Raw genomic sequence first — 8,705 nt, forward strand, 5'->3', positions numbered from 1 at the left:
CACCGAATGGGTGGGCATATGCATATATACCACACCACATGGACAAATGAGGTAGTAGCATATAGAGATGAGATGAGGAATAGCAGAAGGATGTGGTGCTAAAAGCATTAGGGAATAGGAGACGCTGGGAAAGAGGGCACCTATGCTCGATGTGAAACACGATGAACTAGCAGTACAACAAGTAGAACGCCAAAGGAAAAAAAGCACCCATGCTCGTAGAACACGTTGATACGGTACAACTGTGGATAGCACGAGAGCAAACAACACATAGTAGCATGACAGCACAACTAGTCAATAGATACACGCATCGGAGCCACCCATTTCTCAGTCGACGCTGTCCTTGCCAAGGGCATCGCTCCATTCTTGTTCAATCGACCTACCGCCGCTTCACGGGGCCTCGAGGGATTGGTCTAGCTCACCACCGCAGTTGACCTCTTGGCCTCCCCTGACACTCGGCACACCCTGGGGCTGCTGATCGAGTGCGTATGTCGGAGGTGGAACGCCATGACTAATATAAGGTCCGCTGTGTTCTGGAGCTTGGCCGGGAGTGCTGGCTACTGCTGAACGAACTTCAGTTTTAACAATGTGTGCGAGTACTACAGATACACAGGGATGGCTACGCTGGTGTGCTTCGACTTGCCGGATTCTTGCCTGAACGATGTGAAGCCAGCATGGTACAGCGATGAACTTTGTTTGTCCTCCTACCAATATTTAGTAATTTCCTTTTTCCCCAAAAAGATTATTCAATTTTATTTTTTTGAACAATCACTGGGGGAGAAGGTCCTCACATGAATATATTATTCAAAAGCCCAAGGGCGGTGTTACATTATATAGATTACAGCGAGAGAAAAGGTATAGGCGCACGGCCGCCTCCCTAATGACGGGTCCTTAAACCTAAGGACCCAAAGAATAAAGTCAGGAACGATGCTTCAAAGAGTATCACGGGGGGAGTTCAGCTCATTATGAAAGACATGAGCATTCGTAGGTACTGGCAACTTTCAGAGGATGGAGAGGGCGGCGGTTAGGCCAAATGTTGATGTCGAGGCTAACAAGCGTGGGAGTGTCCTAGATGTGGTTGATGGAGCGAAGAGTCGGTAGTCCCAAAAGGGACCAAACCTGTGTCGCACAAGGACAAAGGATGGCGAGGTGTGTAGCGTCCTCTCTGGTTTGCGCACACCGGCGGAAAATGAGTCTAAGGAGATGGTTTTGTGTAGCAGGTTGGCCCTCATGTTCAGCCTATCGCGCCAAAGAAGCCAGCTGAAGATGTTGACCTTGATGGGGGGCCTTGGAGCTCTAGATGTGCTCGGCATTGAGATCCATCCCATGGTTAGAGGAGAGCAGCAATAATATTCAATTACTAGTCATCAACCCGTGCTCTTGCACGGGCTAGTAATTTTTGACAAATTAATATTGTATATAGAAAATTTATATAAATATTGTTTTGCTTGACTCTTGTAGAAAGAAAAGTATTTTCATTGTGGATAACGTTTTATGTTTCTCTACTTCCTATTAGGACCAGCACATCGTGGATCATCAAATGAGGAAAAACCATGGTGAAACTGTAGAATATCACTGTTTTGCAGTCTCTTCCATCATTCAAATCAAGATTCTGAAGTAGTAGGAGCAATGATAAAAAGGTAGAAGTGTTGTGATAGATGTAATTTCCTTGAGTGTGCGTATACTTTTTTTGATGTGATTTACTCACATCTTGACCATTGCTAATTCAGGAACTTATTTACTTTCAACATGCTCATAGGCCACGGCCAACCTAGTTATCTTAGAAATGCAGCATTTGTCTCTTAAAAGCATCAAAAAATGTAGATCAGCTAGTCAATTCCTTGTTATCAGAATGGAGCTACCACGAACTGCTGCATGCCAGCATGCGGTCGATAGTAAAACAGATGCGCCAAACACATTCTATTCATTGAAGGATGGATTCGCATTTGAACCACCGATGGCACACAAGACAATATATGAAACCACTTTGACATGGGGTACATGCACTCTTTGTCAAGCGATGGCATCAAATCGATGTGAAAAAGGACTACATACCCACCAACCAACCAACCTGGCACTGTGCGGATTGGCATATGGATATATACCACGCCATCCAAGACAAAGAAGGTAGCTATGTCGAGAGATGAGACATGGAGATGTGAAACTAAAAGCGTTAGGGAATAGGAGACGTCAGGAAAGATGCAATCTTGAGCAGCCCCTTGACGCAATCTTGAGCTAGCACCCCTTGACTAGTACTCGTGCGCAGAGCCAGGCCAGCTGCCCCATGACGAGCTCCGTCACGCACCCATGGTTGCCGCTGGGGAACACATTGAGGAGAGCGCATGTAGGCTGCAGCATCGTGCTGGTCGAGACTGACGACATAGTAGGGTCGTGCATCATCGCACTGACGGCCCTCAAGCAGCGCCGCATCAGCCACCACATGCTCATGGATGGAGTGGCCAACACATGCTCATGGCCGAGGCCTTGCCAGGGCATCTCTCGGTGGATGCGAGTCGCGGCACGCCGTCTGTGCCCGCCATTGCTGAATTCCTACACATCTGGGATGAGCTACGACAGATCACCCTCACCTCCACGCCAGGCACTTTCACCTGGAGGCTTGGAGCTGCGGGCAAATACTCATCGTGTGATACCTATACCGCGTTTTTCTTTGGAAGATAGTTTGCTCCTTGCACTGACGAAATTTGGCGATCATGGGCACCCCTAGAGATCAAAATCTTCACTTGGCTGGGTGTCGCTGGAGGCTTTGGACGGCGGATAGATTGGCATGCCGAAACCTACCACGCACTCGGCAATGCCGACTTTGTTGCCAGGTAGATGAGGATACAACACACATGTTCTTGGGCTGCCCCTTCGCCCGGGTGAATGGCCTGGTCACTCACAATTCACAAAAAATGCGACCCAGACAGGCTCCTCAAACGGGTCTCAAAAGTCCAGAGTGGCCGGCACCTCTCATATCCAGACCAAATATGAGGCAGATATGGGGACGTCCGGGAGCGTCCGCCTCGTCGAACTAACGCTGGGCTCCGACACAAAACAAGTCCAAAACCTGGCGGTCCAAAGTTCGTCTCCTCTGTCGGACCGATGTCACCGTGTGGCGATGCTCCGGCGAGCCACGTACTGCCTAACCCGGCTATTTAAGCCAATCACCGGCACCAAAACCCTAACCCTCCACCCCCCCTCCCCCACCCCCCCCCCCGGTCCGTCGTTGCCACCACTTTCCACTCCCCGTCCGCCCCCACTAGTAGACATGTCCCCACGCTGCCGGGGTCGGAGCTACCCATACCTAACACTGGAGCGCCAGGTGCGAAGCCCGAATCACCGTGGGGCTACCTCCGGATGCAGTGGATCCGGATGAGGAGGATGAGGTTGAGGAGGAGGACGAGGAGGATGAGGTTGAGGACAATAAGGAGGAGGAGCCGGAGGAAGATGTTGGGGATCCTGGGGACGCGGATTTGCAGGCGGAGTAGCAGGCCATCCTCAAGTGGTTGTTGACTATCCGCGGACACACCCGGTCGCGTCCGCGGGCGTGTCACGACCGGGTTTTCCGGACATAAATTTCCAGAAAAGACCGTCGTGCTCATCAGCCCCAGGATTACTGTTAGCTGATGAGGCTCGAACTGGATACGAAAATTCCAAGCAGAATACAACATATGTAGTACAAGACCATTCTGGCCTGTGAGTACAACAAATGGGTTTCTAGTGGTCCATGGCGGAAGCGGTTTGTGAAACATCAGTGTCTATGGGACTCCATTTCCCACGGGAACAGCTGACCAGGTTAACTCCTATCTTCGCGAGGCTGCTATCACCGTTGCTTAAGTCTCGAGGCTGTCATCGCCACGCTCCTCTCCAAGCAAGCAATCTGGCCAAGACAATAGCCAGGGACAAGCCAGTGAGTACTTTGAATGTACTCGCAAACATTATGAACACAGGTATAATATAATTGATAAACTTGCACTGAAAAATTCTATGATCACATCGTCAGTCACAAATAAAAATGTCTTTTATGCATGCAAGCAGGTTATTTATATGCAACATGAATAAGCAATAATGAAGTGGGGAAATAAAATGCCGCAGTCGGGCGTCTGTGCGACACCACATAAAGGGCTTTTAAAAGAAATACCACAATCGGGCGTCTGAGCTACACCACATAAAGGGCTTTAAAATAAATGCCACAGTCGGGCGTCTGAGCGACACCACATAAAGGGCTTTTAAAAGAAATGCCACAGTCGGGCGTCTGAGCGACACCACATAAAGGGCTTTTAAAAGAAATGCCACAGTCGGGCGTCTGAGCGACACCACATAAAGGGCTTTAAAATAAATAACAAGCATTGCCACAGTCGGGCGTCTGAGCGACACCACATAAAGGGCTTACAAAATAAATAATCACAATGAATATCCAGGAGGTAGAACCGTCCCAGGGATACTCAATAATACAAATAATGCAACAGGTTAGTCCATCACAAAATAATAATCATGGTCCTCACAAGTAACCAGTCGATATCCAAGTTTGGTTTAACAATATCTCTGAAGACTGACACTAAGACCAACACTTGACCCATCCCAGACTGTAATCCTTAACCATGGACACGGCTATTCGAATAGGTTTTAATCTCTGCAGAGGGTGTACTCTTTACCCACGAGTAACGGATTTCTTTAGTCCATCGGGACTAATTCCGTTTACGGTCTTTTAGTTGAAAACACGCCTAACTTGCACACACCAGCTTAACTCATCGGTGTCTGGAATCACCCACGACACTTGTTCAGCAAAACTCTAAGTGGGGAGGCTACAACCTCGCGTAGCATGGGATCAAATTTATATCGCGCGCTCTAAGGGGTGGCCTCCCCTCTCGGTCCCAACCGGAAACACCCATGCCCCCGGACCAGGTGGCATGCCTACCGGCTACAACCGATATCTTCCACCATGGCCTCTCTGTACGGTGTGTGCTTGAAAGGGGTGACGACTTACTGAACCATACCCTACCTGTGGCAGGGACAAGTGGTAGTACATAGCAAGTATGGGGGTTACTGGAAACAAGACTCGGTCTACGGTCGACTCAGGAGGTTTATAAGTTCCCTGCATGACATGTAACAAATATATTTCAATCAACAAAATCACCACTCAATATACCTTACCATGCCATACCGGACATAACCGTCCCGACGGGACCGGCGACAAGCTCACTCCTACCCAAGGCAGAGGCTTTCCCGGATTCCTTTCCGGCATGCATGCAAGGCACATGAGGGTGATTACCATCACAAGTATATTCATTTCCAACAGCAAGGAAATCACTAATATGCTTCCATGCAAATGATCATGTCACATGAAATAACAAGACCTCTGAAATAAGGTGGTGTTATAAACGTGTCAAATAACACACCAAAAACATTATGCCAGGGTTCAGAATGCTTGCCTTTAATGGTGTGGAGAGGTGGAGGTGCTCTCCAAAAATTTTGAAAGCTTCCTTCTCTCCCAAAAATCCTATTTCCAAAAATATGCAAATAACACATATTTCAAAAACAGTACAAAAAAGTTGTTTGGAAAATTTTAAAATAAATCTTAAAATAAACTAGACAATATTTGAGAGAGGTAGGAAAAGGAATCAATTCATTTGGAGTTATATTTAAAAAGTTATAGGCAGTCAAAGTTGTGGTCAAAAATCTGTTTTTAAATAAGACAGAAAAAGAAAAACGTTTCAGAGAGGAATACGCTTTCAAAGCGGGAGAGACGTACTGGGGTGGATTACGCCTTCACTTAAACATGTGGACGGCGCGGTGAGACACTGACAGTGGGTCCAGGAAGTCCCACTAGTCAGGTTTGACTAGTCTCTCTTTCCCCCTCCTTCCCTTGTCCCGAGCGGAGGCGGAGCTCAGGCAATCGTCGCCGGCGACTGGCAGCTCTTCGTGGGGCCCCGAGGGCGGGGATGGATGCGCCACTCCAGTGCGGTCCTCCCGGTGGTTGCCAGGCCGGTGGGGACGGAGGGAGCTGCCGGCGGCGAGCTTCGCGGCGGAGGAGGCTTCGGGGGCGGAGTGAAAATTCTCCCGCAGTGAGCCCCGATCGAAATCGAGTAGTGGGAATGGTTCACGGGAGGATGAGGAAGCTCTTGGTGGAGAGAACGGAAAGGAGGAGGCCCTGGTGGTGCCGAATTGGCCAGGGCAGTGGTGGCGGCTGCAGTTGCCGGAGGTGGGGAGGAAGACCTCCCCCGGGTCGATTGGCTGCCATGGGAGAACTAGGGGAGCATTCTAGGGTTGCCTGTGTGCTTGAATGGGTTCGGGGCCTCCTTTTATAGCGCGACGAGGTCGGTTCCGCGGCGGTGGATGAGGATGCCGGCGAACCGCCTCTCTGTAGCTTGCAGGGCGACGTGGAGGTGACGAGAGCTAGCCGACGAGCGAGGAGATAAGTTCACGCTGTTCCCAGGGGCATGTGGCGAGCCGGGGTGGCTTTGGCGGCGCCGACCGTGGCAGAGGCGCGCTGCGGACGCCGGTGTGCCGCCAAAAGCTCTGTCGGCGTCGCTGTAGGCTGCCAGGGCGGCTTGGCGCGTTGCTGTGAGGAGGGGAGCGCGTGGCGAGGCTCTGCAGAGCGGGCCAAAACCAGGGGGGCCAGCGTGTCGGCTCGGGCGCGGGTCGTGCAATACGCGCGCTCTGGGCGCGTCCCGTGCACGCACTGAATGTGCTCGACGAAATGCCAGAGCATGCTACAGAGCTTAGGTGAGGCTGGCATTTAGCAGATCTAGGTTAGGAGTAATGGGGAGTCTAGTGGACATGCTTGTTTGATCAGAGTTGCAAGCTCACAGTGCAATGCCACAACTCATGTCAAAACTGGTCATGCCTACAGGGTGCTCGATAGAATGCCACATGCACCTAGGCATCTCTTGGGGTGGCCAAAACTTCCAGATTGGGGTCTCTTTAGATGTACAAGAGGGTGGTGAGGTTAGTTGGCCAAAAGCGGAAACTTGTTAGTGCAAGTTTTGCAAAACTACAATTCTGGACAGGAAATAAATGACATTATTTCATGAACCAAAATTAATCCAATTGGTGCATGCTCCTGGATTTAGGGGTTTGGTAGGGCTGTCTACAAGTAGGAGAAAGCACAAGATCTTTGGAGCAAAATTAAATAGGGTTGCAGTAGAAATCACAAGGCTGGACCAGAATGGAAAAGAGGTTGATTCACTCCAAATTTTCAAAGAACAGCACTATGTTTTTGCATAAAGTTGAATCATATGCTACTACCAATATCCCATAATTTTGGTGGAGGCTAGAAAGAATTATTTAAATGGGTTGTAGTGCAAAATGCACTCTGGACCAGAGAAGAAAAATTGAGTGTAGAGCTCAAAATATTTCATGAATAATAGATATTTTTGTATAAAAATGATTTAAAAACATCACATGACATCTCCAAATTTTGGTTGTAATTTTAAGTGAATTTATCAAATGGTTGTAGTTCAAATATGGCCATTTAACCTTGAAAAACCATTTTCAAGAAAGTAAAGATCAAGCAACTTAATTAGGTGATTAGTTATACTGATAAAAGAAAAGTTTTTCTTGAGAGGTTAAACAAGTCCAATAACATATTTGGAAGGTTTTCACTTTGAGGAAAAACTGTATAATAACAAGGGAGAAAATGGTTCAAAAATAAAAAGGGAGCCCAGAAAATAAAAGTTTTAATTCCTGGAAAAAATCTTAATTAATAAAACAAGGCCAAAAATTTGGGGTGTCACAACACTACCCCCCTTAAGAAAAAATCTCGTCCTTGAGATTTGTTAAAAGCTGTTTTAAGAAAAACTATACGCAATAAAAATGTGGCTACAGTGAGAGGACAATAAGTGGTGAAAAATCACGGTGTGAATACTGGTGCTGCGTGGAAAAGTCTACGGTTCGGGACAAAATCGTGAGATTTCTACGTTGGATATAAATTTAGAATAACTCCTAAATTTAAATATACGCTGGTCGTACCCGAGAGCACAGTGCTCTCTCTGGCTGACAGGTGGACCCGGGGTCCACTGTCAGTCTCTTCTTCTCCCTCTGGCTCTTTCTTCTCCCTCTCTCCCGCGCTTTCTCTACCGGCGACGCCTAGCGCGTAGGGCATTTAGGCCGTACCGCGGTAGTGCGCGGCGTGCTAGCTGCCGGTCCAACGTGCACTCACCTCGCGGGCCAGCGCGCTGTCGGCACTGCTCGCGGATTCGACTCCGAACACCGGCGATCGGCGACGAGCGGCGTTGGTGGACTTCGCCCACCGTACACCGAGCTCGAGCTATAAAACGGTCGGGGTGCCTCTCTCTTCTTCCTCACACCTGGCCTCACTTCTCCTCCTCCTTCTTCCTCCATTACTGCTTACAGAAGCTCGGGGTTAGGCTCTAATGGCGGAGGTGATGCCGGACTGGTTTGCGATCCTGATATGCGTAGGGCTGGCGACACTGCTGGGGCTCTCCGTGCTCCTGTGCGCGATGATCCTCGACGAGCGTCGCGATGCTGCTGCTTGGGTGTTGGCTCTCCGCGGTGGTGGTGATCACGAGGAGTAGGTGAGGTGTGCCGGGTGCTAACCGTTGTTAGGGGGTGATTAGCTGGATGCAACACTGTTGCAAAGTTTTGCAAACAGTGTATGTGTCCGAATGATAATGGTTGTGAGTCTGCTGCGCGGTGCTGTGTGAAATTAAATAATCCATGTTGTGAGAAGGGGCGGGTGTAGCAAT

This window comes from Triticum urartu, chromosome 6A, assembly GCF_056163025.1.
Source record: "Triticum urartu cultivar PI428250 chromosome 6A, HENAU_Tu73, whole genome shotgun sequence".
NCBI classification, from domain to species: Eukaryota; Viridiplantae; Streptophyta; class Magnoliopsida; order Poales; family Poaceae; genus Triticum; species Triticum urartu.